At 44.7% G+C, this 24,850-nt stretch overlaps 1 pseudogene across 1 annotated transcript in view; it reads right to left on the reverse strand.

Moving 5' to 3' along the window:
• Positions 1 to 203: 203 nt before the first annotated feature.
• The window catches only part of LOC147688858 (protein QNR-71-like), a 53,576-nt pseudogene continuing 28,929 nt past the window's right edge, over positions 204 to 24,850 (reverse strand). The window contains exons 2-11 of the transcript XR_015300713.1: positions 22,874 to 23,023; positions 22,601 to 22,748; positions 22,236 to 22,382; positions 21,979 to 22,137; positions 9,092 to 9,670; positions 3,461 to 3,589; positions 2,571 to 2,670; positions 933 to 1,141; positions 625 to 715; positions 204 to 538 (exon numbers count right to left, since the gene is read on the reverse strand). The product of XR_015300713.1 is annotated as a protein QNR-71-like (transcript). The remainder of the gene's footprint in view (positions 539 to 624; positions 716 to 932; positions 1,142 to 2,570; positions 2,671 to 3,460; positions 3,590 to 9,091; positions 9,671 to 21,978; positions 22,138 to 22,235; positions 22,383 to 22,600; positions 22,749 to 22,873; positions 23,024 to 24,850) is intronic.

Consider the following 24,850-nt stretch of genomic DNA (forward strand, 5'->3'; position numbering starts at 1 on the left):
TGCAAGTTGACGGGTTGTATTGCTCTATACGTATGTAGGCTACTCCGCACGCTGACAGTTACAGCGTCATGACTTCCTGCCAACAGTCGAGGCACAATCCCCCACAGCTGTAAGCACTCACACCAAATGACCTTTCCACAGCTTTTCACTCATACCCATTTCCACTATGGACACAAATTCAAGACAAAAAAAATAACCAAGACTTTAAGAAAAGGTTTTACTTTGAACCTTATGAACATTTAGTTCTCAGAGCACCAATTAAGAGTATTTGTAGTGCAAGTGCTATAGATGCAGGCTGGTTAAGCAGCTTTTGTTTCATGCCAAGCCTGAATTACAGTGCTTCAGTCTGTCCCTCGGTGCTGCAAGTGTAGAATGTCTCCAGGTCTTTTATATGATTCCATCTTTGCCCTTCAGCAGGGGGCGGCTCTCGTTCTTCCGGTTTATGAAGACAGCCTTCATGTTGCTGAAATGCACCCCAAGGCCCTCACCGGGCATGTTGTCACCAGCACTTTCAATGGGTTTGTATTGTTTGTATCGCCTGCAAGTAGAAAGGCACTTTTATTACCACAAATTACCCAGAAACCACACTGCCAAACGCTGTGAACGTAGATAAGCAACACTAACTTGATCAGTAGGACAGCTACTACTGCAACCAGAACCACCAAGATGGCTAGAGTCAAGAGAGCAGCCGTCGCTGTTCGTGCGCTTCCAGACCCTGAGACAGAATTACATTAGACATTAGACATTAGTTCAATGCGGCAGTCACCCAGCTATTCCACTCTATACTATTCACTAATGAGGTTATTCAAGGAGGCAAAGCCCTTCTCAACCCCACCTCTCAATAAGGCTGCACCTTTCATCACATGGAAGCCCAGCCACCACCGCCCGCACTAGTCAAGAATACAATGAGATTGGTCATCTGGAGCACTCACCATCCTGCACAGACACCATTATACCTCCAAGGACCTGGCTCGCATCATCACTTAAGGTAACATTCACGCAGTAGGTTCCAGGTGCGCTGAATGACCGATGCAGAGTCAGCAGACACTCGTCGGTGGTGGGGGCTACCTGGTCACATACTGTTCCCTGAGGCACCATGCACGTGGAGTCCGAAATGACAGTGCAGGCATCCTTGGGAATGCTGAAAAAATATAAGCAAAAATTAAGCATTTGTAATGCAATAGGTCTCGCATTTGCGAGCGTTTAAGCGATTGGCATTGTAAGTGACAATGCCTTTTTATCCATTTTGCTAATCAACACAAATATAAAGCATTGTCATTTACAAAGCCAATAGCTCAAACTCTTGTAATAGCCATACCTATTGAAATAAGCAGCTGCCATTGTCCCAGGCTGCTCAGAAAGCATGTTATGCCTGCAGTAGGAGAAACTCATTAAAGAAATGAGTGCTTACAGACTAAGACATACCACGTAACAATTGGATTAAAAAGGGCAAGTCCTCATGGGAGGTTACAAATAGACGAGGAGGTACGAAGGAGGGACTAACAAGCTTATTAAGGAATCAGAAGCCAGCATTTACAAAGGTCCATGAGAAATATGGCTGGAGCCAAAACAACAAAAGTGTGCCTTCTTAAGAGAAGAGCAAGGATGAAGAATCAAATTTGATTCTTTAGAAAGCCCTCACTCACCAACCTGGTTGGTGACATGCTTCATCAGGCCCCACCAGGAAGGTTGAGTACCTCCCCATTGTGCTTCAACACCAGAATTACTGCGGAACTGATTGGTAATTGTCTGAGTGGCAAGTGCAAGTGACTGAAGGGAGTTTAAGTGTCTGGGTTGTGACCCAAAATAATTGTATTCGTCGGCCCACCAGGCACGGACAAAAACAATGTGAGCGATGTATGCACTGGATAGATTGTTCAGCAATGTCTCACTGAACAATCTATCCAGCACATACATCGCTCACTGTTTTTATCCGTGCCTGGTGGGCCGATGAATAAAATATTTTTTGGAGACAACCTAGACATTTTTAAGCTCACTTCAGTCACTTGCCACTCAGAATTACCAACCAGTTCTGCAGTAATTCTGGCGTCCAAAGCACACAGGGAGGTACTGGACCTTCCTGGTGGGACCTGATGATGAAGCATGTCACCGACCAAGTTGGTGAGTGAGGGCTTTCTAAAGAACCAAATTTGATTCTTCATCCTTGCTCTTCTCCTAAGGTACACTCTTGTTTTGACTACATCTGGGGGACCAAGAATGATCCTTAAAAAAGTCCCTCACTTGTTTATTTAAATATGGTTGGAGCTTTAATTCCATACTCCAATACAGCATGCAGCAGGCTGCCCAGGCTGGACCTAAATACAACCCTGAATTATAAGTGCTCACTATGTTCTCAATAGTTCTGAACGAGGAACCGCAATCTGCAACATACATCAGGATAAACACTCAGACATGCAGCCACACTGCCAAGTCACTCCATTAGCAACCAAAAAGGTACCTAAATGGGCCAGACCACCAGTCCAAGCAGGTGGCTAGTCTCTTGCCCAGGGCAGACGAGGCAGGATTAAGGTACAGGACTTTACCCAGAGCAGGTTTGAATCAGTACATACCTGCCTTGGCAGCGTACAATGAAGACAATATTAGAGTCAACCAGTGCTGTGGCCATCTCCGCTCCAGTACTTTGAAGGATATTCATCTCCAGAATTCCCTCTAAAAAAGAAACAAGACAGTCATGAGCCGACACTACGGGCAGCACTACCATGCATCAGAATTCCAGCACCCCTGAAGACAATCCTACAGATGCCTAAACAAGGCATGTGGTACAGTTTAATGCAAGCCACAGTAAGGCCAACATTGAAAGGACGATTGTAAGGTCAGGGTCTCTTGCTAAACAGAGGGAGGTACATCTCGGGTTGCATTGCTGATGGAGCCCCTTTGTTCGGGGAGGGGGGTATTGGGAACATGTGAAAAGAAAAAACCTAACTTCAGTGACAAGTCAAAACAGTGACTAACAGGGCAAACAAGGAGGTAATGAGGCAAAGAATGCTTTTAGTGGATGTGCATAGCCCACCTTTACCAAGGACACAAATATATCGTTCAGGCACTAGGCAATCTACTCCCCTTCAGGTCTCAATGGGAAAAGTCAGAATTTACCCTTACTCAGTTTACCAACCTAAAAAAGCTGTGGTTTGGATGGCTAATTGATAACTTCGGAGTATAAATTATTATTCCAGTAAACCTAGACTTAAGTTGAAGAAATTAAAGCAGTCAATACAACTTTAAATCTATCTTCCCAAGGTGCTAGAATGGTCCATCTAAGAGCCCAGTTTATATTCTATAGCCAATGAAAGACTAGTGACTGCTTAGGGCAGCTCTCCAAGGTTTAGTAGCATCATACCGGGCTTATGTAAACATATCTGAATACTCTTGCTTGCAGCAGCATGCAGCACTCCCCTAGTCTCAAAGTGCAACCATAACCCACAAGGTCCAGAAGTCGTACCTACAATGGTGATGTTGCTAGAATAATACCCATATCTGTAGATGACGCATTCAACAGCGGGAGCTGAAGGACTGGAGGTTCCAGCGGGTGCAATCTGGACTCTCTCGGGGTTGACCACTTCAAAGAGTTCTAAAATAAAGAACCAGAGCATGCTACCATCAACACAGGCAAGTGAGGCTCTTCCATAGGAAGCATGTATCAACAAAATCGCCAAATACCGCCTCCTGTATACAGATCTGAACATTCAATAGGAGATGTTTGCAAAACAACCCTCCAAAGTGCAAGGAAAGAAATTCCCCCTACAAAAAAGGTACCAGACACCCGAGATCGAAGTATAAGCAAATACTCACTCAAATGAGCATTAGCTTCCAAGAGGGTTCGGTTTATTCCCCAAGTGATCACCCCAGGACACCCAATCCCACCATCCGAGCCCCACCCACTGGTAGGCCTCAGTACAGGATAGCACAGCACTTACATTTCACTCAGTCCACTTTACTTCTAGAGGGCATGATATGTCCTTAAAGTCAGTTACAAGAACATAACACATACCCTTAAGAATGCGCTTTTGCCCAATGACAGACAAAGTGGTCGTCACCCCTGAACTGTATCCAGAGTCGCATTCACCTCTTCAAACTTCTAGCCGAGGGATGCCTGTCACCCGGAGCAACAGGTGAGCAGCCCATTTAAGTTACCAGTACTAGAGCTGTGTGGACCCACCAATGGCAATAGAGAAGCAAATCTCTGGTGCAACACAATGGTAGGCTATCAACAAAAGTCAAATGCCAATTATAGTGGCAGAACAAAGTACTATATTGGTAATCCACAGCATGACCCAGCAGCCACAAGTTCAATGCTTCGCTCCTAAGATACCGGTGTGGCTCTTTGAAGCTGGAATCTAACATTACAATGACACCAATCCGTAAACTAGGGACATACTTGCTAGAGAATGCACTACACTGCATGGATAGCAGCACCTACTGTTGGCAATGTAATAACACAGGGTACACAAACACTACTGTCCCTCAAATGTTACTGTAATAACACAGGGTACACAAACACTACTGTCCCTACACGTTACCCAGGCAAAAGCAGAACAATCTTGGATTGTTCTGCTTTTGCCTGGGTAATGTGTAGCAGCTTAGTAAAATTGTGGGCAGTTGTCACTGGGCTCAGTCACACCATGCAACAGAATCAGACACCTTGGTTAGATTGTTTTCTAGAGTGCAGCTAGGCAGTGGCATAGGAAGGGGGTGCGGTGGGGGAGGCCCACCCTGGATGTCAATGAGGGGGTGACATAATTCCATTCCCCCAGCTCTCACCTGTAGTCTTCAGTGTGGCACTGCCGCGGGGCAGCAATCAGCCCCCCCCCTCCCCCTTCAAGGAGTCCCGACGCAGGGCAGCAAACGCAGGTACCGCCCGGGCTGTCTTTGGTCTATCTACGCCACTGCAGCTAGGACAGACTATTGGCACCACTGAACCAAACAAACAGCTTACCACAACTGAGGAGATTTGTCCCAACTCCAGCTCACTCAAAGTGCTCCAAGTAATAAAGGTTTAACGAAATAAAGTGCAGCAGCTCACTCCTACATACAAACCACCTATATTGTGCAGTTAAATTGCATTCATGCTCAATATCAAGAAACCTTAGCATCAGGTCAGGTTGAAGGAAGTTTGCTATATAGAAAAGCTGGTTTTAACAGTTAAGACATGTACAGTGCTTGTGGATAACCTGTAAGTGTAGGAAAGTGCTCCTTTTTGTATAGTCACCCCCCACTTTTTGCTCCAAATGCTGTTATGACTGATAGTACACTGAATCTGCTGTCCAGACCCTTGTGCCCACCCCTAAAACTTGTATGAGGCGTTTTAATCTCCAAATTGGCAAAGACTTCACCCCCTTCTAAGTCCCTAGTATATGGTACCTGTGATACCCAAGGCTGCAGCACGGTTTTGTAACACCTTTGGTGACCAAAGCAAACTATTGTCAGCAGGCCTGTCATTGCAGACTGTTGGAGCAGTGCAAACAGAACTAGACTGGCTTTACTATGTGTGGTACATACACGGCCTTTAATATATGTAAGGAACCCTTAAGGCAGGGCTCCTCAGCCCAAGAGGCTGGATGCAGTACATTAAAGGGGATAACACAAGAGCAAGCCTATATGTCCCTGTAGCGGTGTCAACCATTTGAAACTACTGTAAGTGTTAGCGGTCCATTGAAATTGGGATGCCAATTGGTCACTTGATTGGCAGTTCTATTATGGCACCTCTAAAATAAGGTATTTCATACCAAGCAGGACATATCACTCCTGACAATTATGCCCTGGGTGACACCACCTTTGAAGTTGCCCACCTGGTTGTTCTCAGCTGTACTGTGCTCAGACAAATCAGCACGTGCTTTCCCACATCTGCTGTCAAGAAAGAATTCCGACCTCCTGCCAGGCAGTGCAATCACTCCCAGAAGTCAGACAAGACTTGGAAGGTTATACCTCCCTCCTCCCAAGCAGGCTAGTGGCACAACAAGGAAGTGATCTTCAAAGGCTGCACTGCCTCCGATATGCATCAGGGTGACCCCTCAGTGGAAGACTTAGCCTTCACCATGCCCCAGGTACATTTGCCCCTGGGCAAAGCTTGAAAGGAGCCATGGAGTCGTTGTATACCTCCAGGATGGCTGGCCACACCAAGGAGGGCAGCCTGTTCTATACACCTAAAATCGAATTCTGCCATCATTAGGAAGGATGAATTAGTGATTTCTGGGTAGAAAAGGTGACCTACACCACTGGATGTGGTCACCTCGGGCAGATTAGCTGCAGCTTCGCTCCTAGTTCCCACACCGCTAAATCTAGACAGGTGGTCAAGTGCATTGTGGAATCAGTCTTGCCTGCCTCAAAGTTTCAGGCCAATATGTTACTTCTCTGGACCCTGTGAAGTTTCAGAAAATTTGCTGTGCTTTTCACTAGCCATGACTTGTGGCCTGGTCCGGGGGCCTACCTCACTGTAACTCTAAGGGTTCCAAAAACCAGGATCTGCCAGTGACTGATTGTCACTCAGTAACATTGTGGCCGATGGCAAAATCAACTAGTCTAGGCGTTTCACAGCATTGATTGAATCCTGCTTCAAAAATCTACAATACCCGTTATATGTATGCTATTCTAGTGTTTAAAGAAGAACAACTATTTTTTATAAATGTGATAGAAATGGAGTTGTGCCAATTACTTCTATTCCAGTTGGTACTCTGAAATGCTTAACACATGTTACTCCCGTAAAGCCAGACTGCCTTTTGAAACTCTAATAAATCCTTAGCTCACTCCTAGGAATCAAAGGAGCATCTTTGGGGTATTGCAATATAACACAACAAGGCTACCTTGCCTTACCACTTTCCTACAGTAGCTTTGTGAACTCTACATATTTTCCTTGGTGTAAGCATCAGGCAGTGAGAAAAATAAGAAATCTCAAATGGCCATTAAATATTGAACCAGGTCAGCCTATATAGCCAAACTCATTACTCCCCAGATTAACGCTTTGTGATGTGAGTTGTAATGCTCGTGTTTAGAAAAAGAAAAAAAAAATCAAGTGGAAGTTTTGGCTGACAATATACATAATAAAAAAATTATGGAATATTTGTTATGGCCTCCGTTTCCATCCGAGTAGTAAACGGTCCATAATTAAAAATTTCGACCCCCCCCAAAAATGCATTTATGCACAGTCCTCATCAAGAGTAGGGTCAATGGACACTAACAGAGCACCCTATACCAGCCGCATCCGATTCCTGAGGAATAAATAGATTGTAGCAGTTTCTACAGGTTTATTGGCCAACCAGGGTCAAAGGACAAACTAGCTTGAAAGGTTTATGGTATAGATCGGAATCTGGCATGGTGGAAATGCCAATGAAAGCAGCACCACAAATTGACACTTCAAACCACCAGCTCCACTAATCACTTGTTTGAACATACTACCATCCATCACCCCTCCAGGCCCTATTCTCAGTTTAGCAATGTGTCAACTAGAGGATAACCAGGGCTAACTTTGTTCCAGTCTGTACAAGGAACAGAGACCAGGGGTTGAAAGGCAGGGTCCCTGGTATCAGCTGCACCAGCTGGAAAAGTGGTTACACAGGGAGTGGGCTAGTAGTTATAGCAAGATGGTTCATTAGCTACTTACACAGGGTTTCTGGATCCTGTGGCAATTCTGAACAGTAAAAATATATCTAGCAGGGGGGAAGTACAAGGACAATACTTCGTAGCAGGGGGGGGGGGGGGGTCAGTAGTGGCTGCTATGTAGTGGGCGGTGGTAAATGAAGAAAAAACCTAACTTCCCAATACGGTCTGCTTCCTCTCCATCCTCTGGTGGAGTCCAGGAGCAGGAAGGAAGTAGGAACTAGGAAGCACCCAGAATCTTAGCCAAACAATGCTGTGCTACAGCAGCATTGTGATTGGTCTGAGCCCAGTGGTTCAGGAGGCTGGGAATGTTCTCCACCCAGGTTATGTATTACAGCTGGTGGAGAACATGCGAATGGTGCCGGATTGTTTGGCCAACCCAGAACGCCTGTCATGCGCAGTTAAGAGTGGCACCACTCCTCCCCCTGTTCCCATGACGTCCAGCCCCATCAGCCCAACCAGGATCAGAAGATGATAATGTTATTGCATTTCCTTTTTGAACTGCACAGACGAGTGGGGCGGCTGTCCCACACCTTTGTGGAGGGGAGGGGGGAGGGGTGCAAGGACAACCCTTCTTAGAAAAATTGGATGTGGTAGAGAGGCAAGTTGGACATTCTACGACTTTCTCAAACTAAAGGAGGGGTTATGTGACCACACATGGAAATTTTATTCATGAAAGGTAGACCACATGCGGTTATGCGGACACATTCTTTGTGGCTTCATAGCAACCGCCTTCCTTCTCCTCAAACTTAATTTCATGGTGAGGTGGAAAGGAGGATAGGGCATACAGCCAACAGAAAATGGTGGAAGCATTTGAAATCAGCAGGCTGTGCTGTAATTGGGGGGGGGGGGGGGTGCTAATCAACATAGCAGGGGTAGAGATGGAGTTAGAGAAAGATAATTGAATAGATCACCGACAGAAATCAGCTGGAAGAGAAGACTAGTTCAAGTAGGTGTTAAGTAAATTGTAGGCCTCTACATTAAGAGAGACTTTATTAGCGGATGTTCCCGATTTATGCACAAAACAAATCATTCATTATTGGGTGGACCGCACGCAAATATCCTCAAAGAGAAGGGCCAGCATGCCATGTAAGTAGCAGCACAGATAACCTGGCATGGTGCATGTCACATTCAGGACAGCTACACGAGCTGCTATCTAAATCTAAATAGACGTCCTGCTCCTGGAATGCTATACAGCGCACACCTTCATGGACAAACATCGGACACCCCTGGACTTGCAGCAAACCGGATGAGGACTAAAATAAGAGGATGTATCATGACTGTAAAGAATTACCCTGGGCAAGTCACATCTCTTCACACCTGCAACAAGTGGGAGCTCAAGTTGCACGGGGGCTGTCTTGACTAACTGCAGGAAGTAATAACTGTTCAAAATTAATTCCTTTTTCTGTAAAACCCTGCACAAATAACATTTAAGCTGAAATTACATTTGGCGACGCTGAATTCTGTGAATACAACCTACCTTCCAGCTCTAGGGAGGATATATTGACAGTGGATGGCACAGGCCCAGAAGTGGTTAATGGAGGCCCAGTAGTGGTTGGCATAGCAGTGGTTGGTGGTGGCCCAGTAGTGGTTGTCGCAGTAGTGGTTGGTGGTGGCCCAGTAGTGGTTGTCGCAGTAGTGGTTAACGGTGGCCCAGTAGTGGTTGGAGGTGGCGCAGTAGTGGTTAATGGTGGCCCAGTAGTGGTTGGCATAGCAGTGGTTGGTGGTGGCCCAGTAGTGGTTGTCGCAGTAGTGGTTGGAGGCGGCACAGTAGTGGTAGTCACAGGCACACATGGTCCTGGAACAGCAGCTTTGATGGTCAAGTTAAGGCTGAAATTCCCTGGAAGGGTGTAGGTGTGCATTGTAAGAGGACTATTGGAATCAAATGTCCCACTGCCATCTCCAAAGTTCCAGTCATAAGAGATAGCCGAAGCATTCAGGTAATGGCTCGGGTCATTAATGTTCACAGTGAATGATATCGGCGAGTCCTTAATAAATATGTTGTCTGTTGCATTACGATCATTCTTCTGAGAGAGACTCACATGGAAAGGAATTTTGTCTGTAACAGAAGAAAACAATGACAAAGTTTGGTTTGATCCAGAGCTAACTTGAAGTAGCAGTTAACTAGCATGGATTAGGAATTAAAACCAAGCACAACTACTAGCAAAACCCGTGGCAGGCCGTTTCAGATTGTTTCACTGCAAGCATTAGCCACATAAAACGCGAACAAATTAGCCGTTGAATTTACATTGTAAAAGGGAACTTTGCTAGTGCTTTCTGTGAAGCAGACAAGCTTAGAAAATGTAGAGGCCTATTAATACAGCTATCACACTAAAATAGTACTACTATTGGCTACGACTCAATTTGCTTTCTGCATTGCCCTGGTGTAGTACTAGAGTTGTGCAAACCTCTGAGTTTCCTCCCTGAATCCATTGAAGACACTTACCTTCCACATTACGAAACTAGTGAGCTTGACCAGACAAGTTACAAAGTCGGGGAAAAAACCCTCTAGTCAATCACACAGTGGTGGCAGCCACAAAGAAAGCGGTGGGACGGGTGAAGGGAGCATGGGTGTTTACATTTATTTAATAAGGATCTTACCTTAAGCTGCCAGCCACCTCCCACCTCGGCGTTCTTCCTGGTCCCATCAGGCACTGGGGCAGACTCCCTATGCAATCCCCACGCTGCTCTCAAGCAAGGTTGACGCGCTGCTCAGGACAGAGTCAACGTTTCTACAACCCAGCTGTTCAATACAGCCCAGTTGGAGAAACCTAAATGGGCATGTGTGTTGCGCGAAAAAAAAAAAGAAAAAAAAAAAAAAAAAAAAAAAACACACACAAACCAGTCCTCCCTCCTCCCATGGTCCTGGCCCTCCCTCTGCATGCTGGCTCAGCCAGTGAAAATTAAACTGATGTTAGAACAGGTTTTTTTACCTGCTGGCTTAAGCCAGTGGGCGATGCTCCTCAGCCATTGCGGAGGAGGCACCCCTATAATCCCATTTTTCAAAAATGGAAAAAATTACCAACATGGCCCATGCATCATAGCTTTAAGTTTTAAGCAGCAGAACTCTACAAGTCCTAATACTTTAAAGCCCAATAAGCAACTTTTAATGCTAGTACCTCAAAAACTACTGAATGGATGGTTTACTCTCAAATAAAAGCAAGACCCTAGTAAGGATCTACTTTCATGCAAAGTTTAGTGTAAATACTTTTAGCAGTTTGGATTTTAGGAGAATTATATTTCCCATGGAAGCCAAAAATTAGATCATTTCAACCCTTCACACACCTTTAACTCCCCCACCCCTCCCAATTATTTTCCCCAAAATAATGGACTTTTGATAAACCAAGTTATACATAATTAGAACAAAATACATTCCAGTTTTTACCCACACTGCAATTAAAAAATTCTACCTAAAGAACGTATATACAGCAAAATCAACCCATAGTGTTCACCACGTGCTCCAAATTCAATTGTTTCTGCAGGGACAACCCCATGTCCGATAGATTGGTGGTTCCAATTTTTGACCACCATCTACTCTCACTGGCCATTCTGATAATGTAGGTGGGACCAAAGTCATCCATGGCAATGCATCTTCAGGTGTACAGCGAGGCACTTGGTTGAGGTATCAGACAAGCTCTGCAAAGGTGGTAAGGCGTGTAGAAAGCCCCAGTTTCAGGGGTCCAATCCATCACTCCCATTTCGGAATTGGGTGCACTGGCTTTGAAGGTGTGTACAAGCATATTTAGATAATATGCAAAACCTCCTTCAGGGTAGAGATGCAGATTTTATCCTATGGACCAAAACCTTCCAGTCGCGCCATTGTGTTTGATGCAACTCACCCTATGACCAAGGAGATCGCTCTAGTCTATGAAGTGAAGGGCCATTCACCTATATGAGGACTGCTTTAGTGACATTGGTTCACCATAGAGAAGGCGAGTTACGGTCTAGGAGCGCGAGTTCTAGTTGTTATGCTGGGTCACCCCATGACAGCTTAATTGGACAGCCCAGTAGTGCAACCATTTGTTGGCCATGCCCAATCTTCCATCGTTAGTTTGTCAGAATTTGTTCCAGGCAACACTGAGGGAGTAACATCCTGGCCACAAAGCAGATGGCAGAAATTAAGAAATTATCAGGGAGGGGGGGATTGGGGGGGGGGGGGACTAGTCTGGGATGAAAGTTTGTAGTTCTGTCTAGTAGTTTCCTGGAAGGTTATCCATAGTTCGAAAAATCTCTCATTTTGGCAATAAGGTGGGCCAAGACTCCATGTAAAGTCAGGTATATTGGTTTGAAAGGCGGTAACCTCATTGTATCCCCACATCTGGTCATGAGGGGTATTGTGCAATAGGCCCTGTACAGGTAATAGGCACCTGGTGTCAGAGGAACTAGCCTGATTACCACAGCCCTGGGGAAGGGGGCTCCGAAACAGACAGCATGAGCAGCCAGTGAGGCAATCTGGGCATATCACTGGTAAACCAACTCCAAGGCTGGTCAAGCAAGATTGATGAACTGTGTTGCCAGTTAGCCCCTCCCTCCCAATCTTTATCATACAGCGGCAGACCAGGACTCTACTTCCCTTGGTCCAGCCGGCCTTTAAACTCCAGCAGCCTAAAGCTAGCCCTGTAGCTTGTTGGACCTCTTCTCAGAGGTGGCCCACCAGCCGTTGGATAGGATCACGAAGGTAGCAGATCCGTTGACGTATCTGGGATCGCAACACTGCTTGTTCCACTGTCCAATAGGTGGACTTCAAAACCCTGGGTCTGGAGAAACAGGGGGCTGCCTCTGCTGCGGGCCCATGGTTTGGTGTTGACATGTCTCAATGTCAACTGGCCTAGTCAATATAGGGGCCACTCACCACAGCTGCGCAAGTCTTTGCTGCAAAGCAGGGCAGAGGGTATAGCTGCAATACAGCAGGCAGCTTAGGCGACAGGATGAGCTGATAAGTGCTGCCACAGCATTGGCCACTCATGCCAGGTCCCTCCCGTATATTGATTTTAGTGTAGTCATATCACTATCCAGTTATGCATCGATTTGCACAGGGTTAAAACAAACACAAGTCTGCATTATTCAATACAGTTACAGGAGAGTAGCGGACTCCATGTTTAATGAAAGCCCATAAACATGCAATTAGAACCAAGGTCATTGGGGCGGGTGGGCAGAGAATTTTTAGCAGGTTTATTTGGTCCAGTACAGATACCAAATTGGAGTATCATAAGGTCTAGCTCTACAAGAATACAAATTCCCCTTGGCAGCCCAGCACAGGGGAGCATAGGTGAGATTATGCGAGTGTGTGTGGGGTGGTGGGGTGGGGTGGGGGAGGGGGGGGGGGGAAGAGTGCAAGGACCTGGCACAGCAATCTAGCCAAGACAGCCCTTCAAGGAAGACGATCAGGAGAGGACACCGCTTTCTGGGCTTGTACGAGGGTGTCCTAAAAGGTGAAAAGGTCAGACTGGAATACAGTGAAGGCTGCGCTTCTCATGTGCAGGGAGCAGTCTTCAACCTGCGCCAGGACAGCAGAGATGGGGCGCAGAAGATGGCCAGCCTCAGGTAATAGTTCAGCACACCAGCTGGAGTGGTCCAGGAACCTAGTAGTGAGTTTTGACCTTTCGGGTCGGGGTTTCTCCCCTTCAAAAAGGAAAAATCAAGAAGTCTCTGCCTGGCCATTCAGCGAAAGCAGACCAGAGCGGTCACAAAGTTAAGCATTCCCAGACCGTAGGAGTCAGATGTGCTGTGGTGGCATGGCGACAAGGGCACTCTGGGAAAGATTTTTATTTTCAGAGGAGTAAATTATGCCCTTTGCAGAATGAAAGTTGGTAAAAAAAAAAAGGTTAAACTGGTTTTGCGTGGAATCCGAGGTCTATTAAAGCATGACCTGTCATTCTTGGCCAAAGACAGTTTGGAGTGCCATCTCAAGGTACGTTTAGGGACGTGCAAGTAAACCCCGCATGGACCCTGGAGCCCTTTATTTAGCAAATTGATGACAGTAGGAAATTGGAGTGTAAAGCAGCAGGCGTAGGAGGTGCTTTAGGTGGAGCCAGTCAGGTCTGCTGGAGTGCAAGCTGAAACTTTCATAAGAAATTCAAACTGATCACACAAGGCCAAGAAGTCTTAAAAAAAGCCTTTCTCAAGCAGAAAGCATTTCAGCAGTCTCCCACTGGGTCAGATCCTCTAGTGCCAAACGTCAGACTAATTTGGCCAACGGGTCAAAAGTTTTAAAACGCCCTTTCAAAAGTGCTACTAAATCATACCTACAGTGGTGAGCCTTTTGCAATACACAAGTACATTATAAAGGTTAGATATGTTAAAATTAAGTTACCAAATCAGATTGTATCCATCAAGGTGCTCCTCATATATCAGTAGGCATCACAAGAGTTCAGCTCTGGGTGCTTTTCGTAACCTCGCCTCCAGATACCTTTCACAAGAGCTTATTGTTCACCTTCCATGTGGGCACTCAGACCCTTTTTGATCACTAGGGCTGCCAAACTGGACCACATGCACTTTAATCGTAAATATTTCAATTTGTTTTATCTGACTGCATATTCATTAAGGGCAATCAGCTTTAGGTGTAAACCTAAAAAGTACGCCACAAGTCTCACCACACGCATGTGGAACCCATGAACCTTTACGCGGACACCAAGACATACCCCAATGGTGTCAAATTAACTGGTTTTACATTGATCTATATCCAATTAGCTATAATCGTGCAATGTTGCATCAAGCTTTAGCTGCTGAAATTTCAGATTTATAAACGTGCATACCGATTGTTTCAAATCATGCCTTTCTCAACAAGCTAAATGCTCCCTAGGACCTTTGAAATGCTCCTCCAGCTATTGTGCTTCCTCGCGCCTCCCTCAGTTTCAAGCTTCCATTACGTTGGTCATGATCAGCACTTGTGGCCTTCTGTTACCGTATCTGCCTCTGGTTCGTGGCAGACGAAAATGTGATATCTTGATTTGCGCTTCAAAATGGTAGGTGTAAATGGGACAATTCATAGTTCAAACTTAAACAGGGCAAACAAAGTTGTCCAAATAATTAAATTTTCATTCAAGCATGGCATTTTAAGTTAATCATGGATTTTCAGGTAGTTTACATAAAAAGGTAGTAATCCGTCCCCTTGGAGAGTCTTAGTAAGATTGATAATTAAATCCAGGGGAAACTATCCTACTCTTGAAAATTTGATTGGTGAGATGTTTAACTACATGTGTTAGTCAAAAGGTGTTACTGGACAGAACTAAGGAGTTAAAAAATCTCGCAATTAAAAAAAGTGGAATAGCGTGGTATAATAGGTTAATAAAAAAGGTAAACTGCAAAAAGAGATAATTTAAATTGTGGTCAAATGCATACAAAGAATGTACAATGCAAAAAAAAAAAAAAAAGAAGTTAAGGATAAACAAAGAAAGGGGATGATAGTCTAAACGATATACTGTGAATTGACGACAATACAAGTCTATTACTCAAAAAGGTAAAAGCCCAAATGCAAAAATCTAACTGGGAACAAATGCTATTTTTAATAAAAAATGCACTGGATTTTTAATTAGTCTCGCATGACTAGCGGTACCACTACTTTCTCACATTGCATGGTTACTGAATTGCCTGTGGATAGGTTATTTGAAAGAACTCTAGTCAAACAATGGTCTGGCCCCTCAAGACAATCTTTACAAGTGTGAAAGATGCTCTTTTTACCGTAACTTTAAAATATTCTGTTCCCTTAATCAAGAGCAGCAGCTACAGACCATCTACCTGCAATAATGAAAGCAAAATCCTGAGTGGTGGAATAGAATATTTGTTTAGCCATATCGTACTATTTCCCAAACTTGGCAAAATCTGGGAAGCTGGAATTGTGCAATAAATAAGCCGATCCATAAAGAGATAACTACTCCAGTCTGAAACATTTAGTGAATTATTCTAGTAAATATACGAGCCAATGTTCAACCTGAATCAAGCTTTGAACTGGCTTGAGAATCATAATCTCAGATTGAATAGGCAGGCTTTAAAGGAGGACATGTGGCAACTGGTCACAGTTTTAAACATATAGCCCATAAGGTCACTGAACCAGGTGGCTCCCTCCTTTAACTTTCACACATATTAGATTTAGTTAGCCAAGATATTTTGTGACTCACGTAGGAACAAATGGAAAGTCACAGAAGCTTAGGGCTTCTGAAAGAAATACATTAGTTCAACTGGGCCAGGGTAGAGCTTGTTCTACACGACTCAGAATTCCCATTTAAAGCGCATAGCGTCAAGGAAGTGTTAGTGCCTACTCGATTTGCATTGAATCTAGAACATCTCCTGAATACTTCAAAACTTTGCCAAAAATGGGTGGGCACTATATACTGGTCTTACCATGCAGATTTGGTGATAACTGATAATACACAAATTGGGTTGCAAAGTAAATGGATTGTAACCATTGTAAATTAGCTACATTTGAAGTGAACAAAGGCCACCTTTGGTTCAAAACAAGTGTTTCACAGGGTCTATTGGTGATTTGAACGTTAGAGGAAGCTTTATAGATTTGGATACCACTTTGCAAAAAGTTACTTTGGACACTGCACCCACTGTAAAATCCAGGGCATCTTCAATTGGTGATATGAAATTTTGGTGGATCCTCTTTGGAGCCGGTGTCAAAAGTTTATAAAACCTTGGCACCACCGCAGATGTTAAGCAGAGTGGAGATTTGAATGAGTGGTAAATTGGATTAGGAGAAGGCAGGCCATTATCTGAAAACTTTGGAAACTCTTCCAAATTGTTCCATGGTACAAGCTGTTAGGGTGGAAACCAATTTGAAGCCCTGGTGTAGTGTTGCTTATAATAGGCAACTAGCTTCCAACCAGTTAAGTCTAGTCTTTGTAGACATTAACAGCAAGTTAAGCTCAGCAATAATTACACAACTGCTTGTGAATGGAAGATAATCAATTTAAGGACTGGAAATCAGATGGCTCCATAGAAGTAAAGGAGGAACTGTCTGCTCCTAGGGTTGTGGAATAAAGTGAAAGAACCCAGAGGTAAGAACCTTGGAAAAAAGATATGTATATCACCTATGTTCGAAAGACTGGAAAGCAACTTTGCCTTATGTGCATACTTAACCAAATAAAACAATTTTTGATGCCATGACATTTAGATCAGGTGTAAAGCCCTTGGTCAATGTTCTGGGTTTAAAATTATTCTTGGAAAGTGATTGGAATTTGTAGCTGTGGTTTTAACGGTTATATACAAATTAAAATGTAATGTTTAAGTTTTATTAAACAGGGAGTTAAACAATCTGGTTTGGTGGAATACATAGGATAATGGCCCACGTTGATAGTAGGGACATTTTTATTTCCGATTCAATGTTGTGTAACTTGTGCTTTGGGAAGATTTAATGTTTGTAAGTGATTTGTAAACTTATTGGGAAGTTAAACATTTTGCGAATGGTTAGGCTTGTGTTTTGAGAATATGGTCTCAAAGGCCTACAGCTACATGCTTCGTTCAGGTTTTTGGTTCCATTTTAAAAATTGCAGGTAAAGCGATATGGATGCCTCAAATCAGAGCTGAAATTCATCAGCAAATTACTGCCGAACACCTTTCTTTGGATCCCATGACTTGCAATGATCCAATCCATGGATCAGGTGTCAAAATATGTAAGAGGTACAGAAGGCTCCCAGTAACTGAAATGTTGGCCCCCTATATGCACCATTAGTAAAGTCAGGCGGTTAAACAAACTTCTGTTAGTTAAGTAATTCCATGTTTGGCAAACACCTGACAAATGGGGCACATGACAAGCCAGCCTACGCAAGAAATATTTATAAGCAACTACTTGCCATAGAGGGTGAATTATTCGACTTCTGGGAGAAGCAGTCCTAGATGCCTACAGAAATTGGAAACCTTAGTATCCAGCAAGTTGATACGGCTTGCAACTTTGTAGCACAATGATGGAGGCTACCACCAAGATGGAACCATGAAATGTAGCCAACACTGAAGTCCAGGTCAGTCAAAACTTCCTGCCCAGTTTAAGGATTTAAATAACAGGTTTAAAGTGCTAACCTGTACCTAGCCCATGTCCCATCTCCACTCAGCATCGGGGGGTTCTCAAGTCCTGGTTCTCCATAGAACTTCAATTGGCGAGCCACAAAACTGCATCCACCCTCATTCCAGTCAGCCTTAAATTGTGCTTAAAAATCAATTGTACTAAGTAGGATCACGGTCTTCCTCAGTTTTGCAAACTGGAGACTGTAGCTTTATTTCCCTACTTTGAGTTACCCATGGTTTTACATGCGTTCATTTATTTATTTAATGCCATTTATAGAGCGCGTACAATTACCCTTAGGCGTCTCGGCGCTGAAATTGCATTGAAGTCTCACCCTAGACAGAAAAAAGCGGAAAGTGAATTACTGATTAAAAAGCCATGTCTTCAGTTTTTTTCTAAACTGAAGAAGAGTAGAACTAGTTCTTATGTGGATGGGTAGGGTGTTCCAAAGTCTAGGGGCCGCGATTGAAAAGCGGCGATCACCCCAGGAAACTGTACGGCTACGTTGAACCACTAGCTGGTTAAAAGATGTGGATCTGAGCATTCTCGAAGGATTGTAAGGAATCAGTTGTTTAAGGAATCGAGGTCCTAAATCCTGAAGTGATTTAAAAACAGTGCACAGAGATTTAAATTTGACCCTATTGTGAATGGACAGCCAGTGGTATTTTTTAAGCGTGTCCGTGATGGGTGCAAATCTAGGTTTTTTTTGCAAGTACGCGGGCAGCGGCATTCTGAACGGTCTGTAATTTTTTGATGACTCTGTTCTGGGCATTAAGCAACAGACCGTTACAGTAGTCTAATGAAGACAACACTAGCGAAGAGACTAGTGTTTTTGCTGCTGATTCAGGTAGGTAAGGTATGATTTTCCTTACAATACGTAACTTCAAGTGAGCATTAGCAGCCACTTTATTCGCATGGGCCATGAAGTTGAGCTGGTTGTCAAAGGTGACCCCTAAGTTTCTAACTTTGACCGTGGGGCAAGGAGGTGTGCCCATGGCCGCTGGCCACCAGGTTGCCGACCAGGCTGGGGAGAGCTTACCGAAGATAACCACCTCTGTTTTATCAGAGTTGAGCTTCAGGCAATTTCTTGCCATCCACTCACTAATAGCAGTCATCCCATCTTGGAAACTCTCCGCCATCTTCTGTCCATCACCCTTTATGGCCAGAACCAACTGGGTGTCGTCGGCGTATGAGGTCAGGCCCATCCCGTAGGCTTTGATGACACTAGCAAGGTCCGACACGTATATATTAAATAGTGTCGGACTCAGGGATGAGCCTTGTGGGACCCCACACGGTAACGACAGATCGGCCGATTGGAAGGGGCCCAGGGTGACCGCCTGGGTTCTATTGGCCAGGAAGGAGGCCAGAAGATCTCTAGCAGTAAGCTGAATGCCCATCCTCTCGACACGGTCAACCAAGATCTTGTGGTCGACCGTGTCGAAGGCAGCAGATAAATCAAGGAGGACTAATACGGCAGTACCTCCTTGGTCACGGATGACTCTTATGTCGTCGGCTGCTTTAATGAGAGCGGTTTCCGTGCCGTGATGTTTACGGAAGCCGAACTGTGTATCATCCAGCAAATGATTGTTCTCTATATAAGCTGACAACTGCTGGTTCATGGCCTTTTCTATAACCTTCGCTAGGAAAGGGAGACTTGCAATAGGGCGATAATTTTTTAGTTCGCTTTTGTCTAACCCCGGTTTTTTAAGCAGAGGTTTGATTAGTGTATTTTTCAGCGAGTCGGGGTAGGATCCGGATGCCAGAATAGTGTTACAGAGAGTGGTTATAATGGGGATGACTATATCTGGTACTGTGGCAAGTACAGAGGTTGGGCAGGGGTCCAAAGCTGATCCAGCTTTAATCGTGTTAAAAATGCTTTTAACTTGATCAGTGGTAAGGGCATTGAAGGATGTCATAGTGGTACTAGCCGGAGTCAGTGGAGTGATCGGAGGAATAGTAACACTGCTGTGGGCCTGGTCAAGATTAAAAGCTTGATAAATGTCATTGACTTTAGTAAAGAAAAAGTCTGACAAGGCATCGCATAAGGTTTGTGATGGGGGTGGATTAAGATCCGGGGCATTACCCGCAAGGGTTTTAGCAACGTGATAAAGCTCTTTGCTAGAATTTGACAGATTCTATATGGCGAGTGTAATAATCCTTTTTTGCTGTTATTATCATTGATTTATAAGTAGCCAGGGCTTTCTTATAATGGTCCTTGGTTTCAGTGTCATAAGTTCTTCGCCATTGTCGTTCCTTATTCCTAGTAAGTTGTTTTTGGTCTTTTAGTTGTTGCGTATACCACTGAGCTTTAGGCCTATTTCTATTTTTAGAAATTGATTTGGTGGGTGCCAGCTGAGTTGAAGCTTCACCCAACCATTTTTGAAATTGATTAGTGGCAGTCGTTGGGTCAGTGGATAGGTCTGGGGTTGTAGTGTTGAGGAGCAACCTTAAATCATTGGGGTGAATGTCCTTCCACGCTTTGAACGTGCCCTTTATAGCAGGAGACATTTTGTTACTCTGCGGACCTTTGATAGTGAGTTTACTAAAGATGACTGAATGGTCTGTCCAGGTCATTGGAAGAACAGAAGTGATGGACAGTCCTTCCACATTAGTGAAGATTCCGTCCAGCGTATGGCCTGCCTGGTGAGTAGAGGTTGTAACCAACTGTCTAAGGCCCATCGTGTCTAGGTCTGATACGAGGGTTGTGGTATCCCTATCACTGTGAAGCTCTAGATGAAAATTGAAATCACCCAATATCGTGGTGAATTCTTCTGCCGCTATAGATTCGGTGATATTGGTTAGATTTGAAAAGGAACGCGGATCTAGTACCAGGGGGGTCTATATATCAGTGTTCCCTTAAAATTATACGTGGGGGCCAGATTAATATCAAAATGCATGGCTTCGCATGCATTGATAGGGATAGGTGAACAGCGCGTTTTGTATAGGTCTCTTGCTATGATGGCAATTCCACCTCCTTTACCTTTATGCCTGTCCTGCCGATAGGCACTATAACCAGGGGGAACTGCTATAACATAGTCAGGGGCAGATGCTTCATCGGACCAAGTCTCTGTGATATAAAGGATATCCAAATTATAATCATTAATAAGGTCGGCTATGTCCTGGCAGTGCTTACTCAAGGAACGCGCATTGACAAGTGCCAAGGAAATATGTGTGTCAGCCTCAATAGCTCGGGTTTGGATATGCAGCGTGGGGTTAACAAGCATGGACGGAGAAATACAATGTGAACACCGTGTACCTGATGCCGGTGGTGTGAGCGATACATCAGCTTTAGTACATAGCGGAGCATAGGAAGGGCACAGCTCCATGACTTCGTTGCGAGAGTAAATGGTGCGAGAAGCAGGGGTTATGGCCCTGGGCCCGGTCCCGGCGCGGACGGGCGCAGACGGGCCTGCCTTTGGCGCGCCTTCGGCGCGCCGCCGGCGCGCCCGCTGCGCCCGCCCGCTGCGCGGACGGGCGGTGTTGTTTTTATGCATAATTTGGGCGGGGTGTGAGGAGGGTGGGAGGGGCGCAGAGCTCTCGGCCAGCCTTCCCAAAGTAAGATGGCGGCCAAGTTCTGTTCCAAGCTTCCCTGCGCCTGACTACAGCGGCGCTGAGGGAGGGCAGATCGAGTCTAGGTAAAGTAATCTCACCACAGGGGACAACGTGCTAAAAACGGAGCTGGGGGTGGGGAAATCTTTCTGCTTGTGCCATGCCAAGTGGTGAGCTTGCAATTACTCCGTGAAAGCAGCAATTTCTTCCGGTTTTAAAGGGATTGAAGGTCAGCCACTGTACACATCAGAGTGATCCCGCTCCCAAAGATCCACAAATTGAGTTGTTATAGCATACAAGTAGAAGTCAGATTGATTACACTTAATCATGTCCCCGGCACTGATGCTTAAATTGGTTACTCCGCATACTATACCTCCCTTGCACTCTGCCGAAGTGCCAAAAATTAGTATAAGCAAGTTTAACCACTTTCATCAGCGCAGAGGGTACTGAGGGCAGACTATTGCCCCCTCCCATGAACATTATATATAGTGGCTTCTGCTTCACTTCCGTTCCCAGACTCCTCCCCAAAGACACGTCATTCGCCCCTGCCCCCAAGGAACAACTCCACCTTTAGGCCTAAAAAAAAAGCTCAACCATGCATTTGTAGTCCTAATAAACTATTATCCTGAAGATAAATCATGGATGTCCCTATACTGCCCTACTGAGATTCTGGCACCAATTTTCAAAATTTACAGTACTGCCTTAAACTGTAGCCACGCTGCAAACAATTCTAATATCTGTAAATACAGAGCAGCTACTCAAAGGAGATCAGGGTTTTGTAGCCCACAGGAATTAACACTCATCATTGTGTTGCTCACCTGTTACAAGATAGAGAGCACTTGCGTTTGCGACTGGGATGTGCTGCCGGCGTCCCCTCCTATATACAGACACTTCCATTTGTTGGGTGCCAAGGGGGATATCTGTAGTGTTCAAGGAAAGGACCACTGAAGACCCTCCCAGTTGCTGGAAATATTGACCTAGAACAAGACACAAGTTAGCAAGCATGGCCAAGAGAAAGGCAACTTGGACTTTCAGCCAATTACCACATTAGCCAAGATTCATAAAACCAAATTACCAAGTGTCTGGAAGATGTAGATAAAGTTGTGCCTCCGCCTGTCATGGTGATGAGGGAAAGGCTTGCCATCAGGGAAGTAGCCTGGTGAGCTGTAGTCCAGCCATTGCGTCCAGTTGTACACAAATGTACCTGAAAGCACTGATGGATCTGCAACACATTCAAGAATAGTTCCAACATAAGCAACAAGAGTCAAACACTTTAACTAGGTCTTCATAACTAAAAAGGAACGCCAAAGACCATAGTTTGCTGAAACTTATACATTTGTTGCAATCCAGCATCATGGCAAAAGGGCCATTCAGAAGCCCATGGGATGGACTGGGGTGGTGGCAGTCCGGCAATCTTGTTGCCAAGCAGTATATTCTTACCATCTCTGCATCTCCCACTGTGATCATACACTGTCTCCATTCTCATCTTCCTTCTGGCACCTGGGGAACTCCAGTGAGACTACAAACGTCACATTTGATCCCACAAGAGCTGGGCTGTCACTGGTCAAGCGTGCCACAACCTTTCCACCTATGAAATGGGAAAAGAAACACAAACGCAGGTCTGATAATGTTTAAACACAGGGCTAATATAGGAACTTCAGCAAACTGCTGACCAATAGAAGACTAAAATGAATGTCAGTAACCAGTTGTCACCTTTCCAGCTTTTGGCCCATCTTGAGTCCCCCTCTGCCCAGGCTGGATAATTCTTCTCATCCCAAGGGTTGCGGTTTGGAGACCAGCCATCCAACTTACAGCCATGACCTGGGAAACAGGTTCTGCGCTGTTGGGCCACATCACGAAAACCTAAACGAAAATAAGTGGTTTAGTCCACTTAAGGTACATAGTTTAACAAAAATGGGGTCACCCTGTGTCCCTCAGAACCTGGGTATACATTCTTAAACAAAAAAGTGGTTCTGTTGGGTTCTCGTAAGTTACTTATCAGCACACCAAGTGTCACATGCGTAATACAATTAAATTAAAAAAAAATTTACCATGAGTATCTCACGCCTAAACAAAGAGGCTTTTCAAAATAAAGACCATGAATCGGTGTGTACGTGACTACTATTTATGTACATGTATATTCGCGTATGCAGTAGATCAAGGCTGTCAACATGGGGTAAACTATTGACATAAAGGGTGATCCATGCGACATATGTGCTTAGTGCTCAATTGTGCAGTATACACAGAGTGATTAGGACTTCTGTACAAGGGGAAAAGAAAACAAATGGCTAGACAAAGGACCAATTGCTCTGTTAGCGGATAGTGCTCCTTTTGATCTGCAGAGCCTTGGTCAATCTGGGCCTTTCATTGTTTCAACCTATAGTGTGCTCCATTGGGTAGTCACTTAGGGTCTTCATCAGGACAGTGTGGGGGAGGGGCAGTGCTAGCCCAGTGCAAAGCAGACAGTCCTGGCTGCATGTGCCTCTATGGCACCTGGCGGTAGAATCATGATTGACCCGCGCGCTAAATTTCTTCGGAAGTGTAGAAGAAAATTCGGTGAAGGGGCGAAGGACAAACAGACAACAATCCTGCACGGTCTTTGCGATTTAATAAGGTACATAGTAGTCAAAAACCAGCAAAATAGAAGTATAAGCATCCTATTCAGCCGCAGCTCCTCTGCTGAGAAGTCGCCACATTGAGTTCAATGGAAAAATAAATAAAATGATAACAATGTTAATGTTACATAATTTTTTTGTTTGAACCAGAGCCAGGTTAGTGTGGGCTTCGCTGTCCTCACAAGGAGGAGTGGTTGCTGCACCATAAGTGCGTGTGACGGTTTGGCTGGGCACCTTGGCCCTTAGCCACAAGGAGGAGTGGTTGCTGCACCGTAAGTGCGTGTGACGGTTTGGCTGGGCACCTTGGCCCTTAGCATGTTCTCCACCTGGCTGTACTGCAAGACCAGGTGGAGAACATGCAGACTCACTCCGTGTCTGAGCACCAAACTGAGGCAGACCAATCACGATGCTGCAGTCATGCTGGTGATTGCTGTAATCTCCAGGAAGCACATTGACTGCCCTAGTCAATCATAACACTGCTGAGAGGTGGTGGCAACCAGCAGGTAAGTAAGTTTCTTTTTAATTTGTCCCACCACTACATTTACCTAGCAGCTGCTCCAGATCTTACAGTGTGGGAAAATAATGCGCTCTTGGTAGCTTGCGTGGCATTGCTAGCCTTGTAGCTGAAATGTCTGCTTCTCAGGCACATAACTTACCAGCAGTCCTTAGCAAGCGCAAACCAGAGGTTGACTTCAGCTTCAGAAGGGGGTGCATAGTGCAGCTAGTTCATGCAGTGTTTATGGGGACAGCAGCACAGGACGCAGTACACACACCCTTCCTCAACCTCTGCTACCCCACTTAGTAGTGCCAAAGTTTAGTTGGCAAAGTCAATAGGTCTGGCTTTTATGCCAGTGCCTGTAAAAAAAAAAAAAAAAAAAAAAAAAAAAAAAACACTACAAGGGATTTAGTTAACAGAGTCACTTCACTTAAATAGTTTTGTACTTATCGGTTCTTCAATAGATTGAACCAGGTGTATCCATAGGATTACTACACAGTTAAATTTCAAAATGAAAGGTAAACTAATACCATAAAGAGAAGAAATACACAGCAAAAAAGGACTAATATTCAAAGTTAT

The sequence above is a fragment of the Lissotriton vulgaris genome, chromosome 10, assembly GCF_964263255.1.
Source record: "Lissotriton vulgaris chromosome 10, aLisVul1.2, whole genome shotgun sequence".
Taxonomy (NCBI): Eukaryota; Metazoa; Chordata; class Amphibia; order Caudata; family Salamandridae; genus Lissotriton; species Lissotriton vulgaris.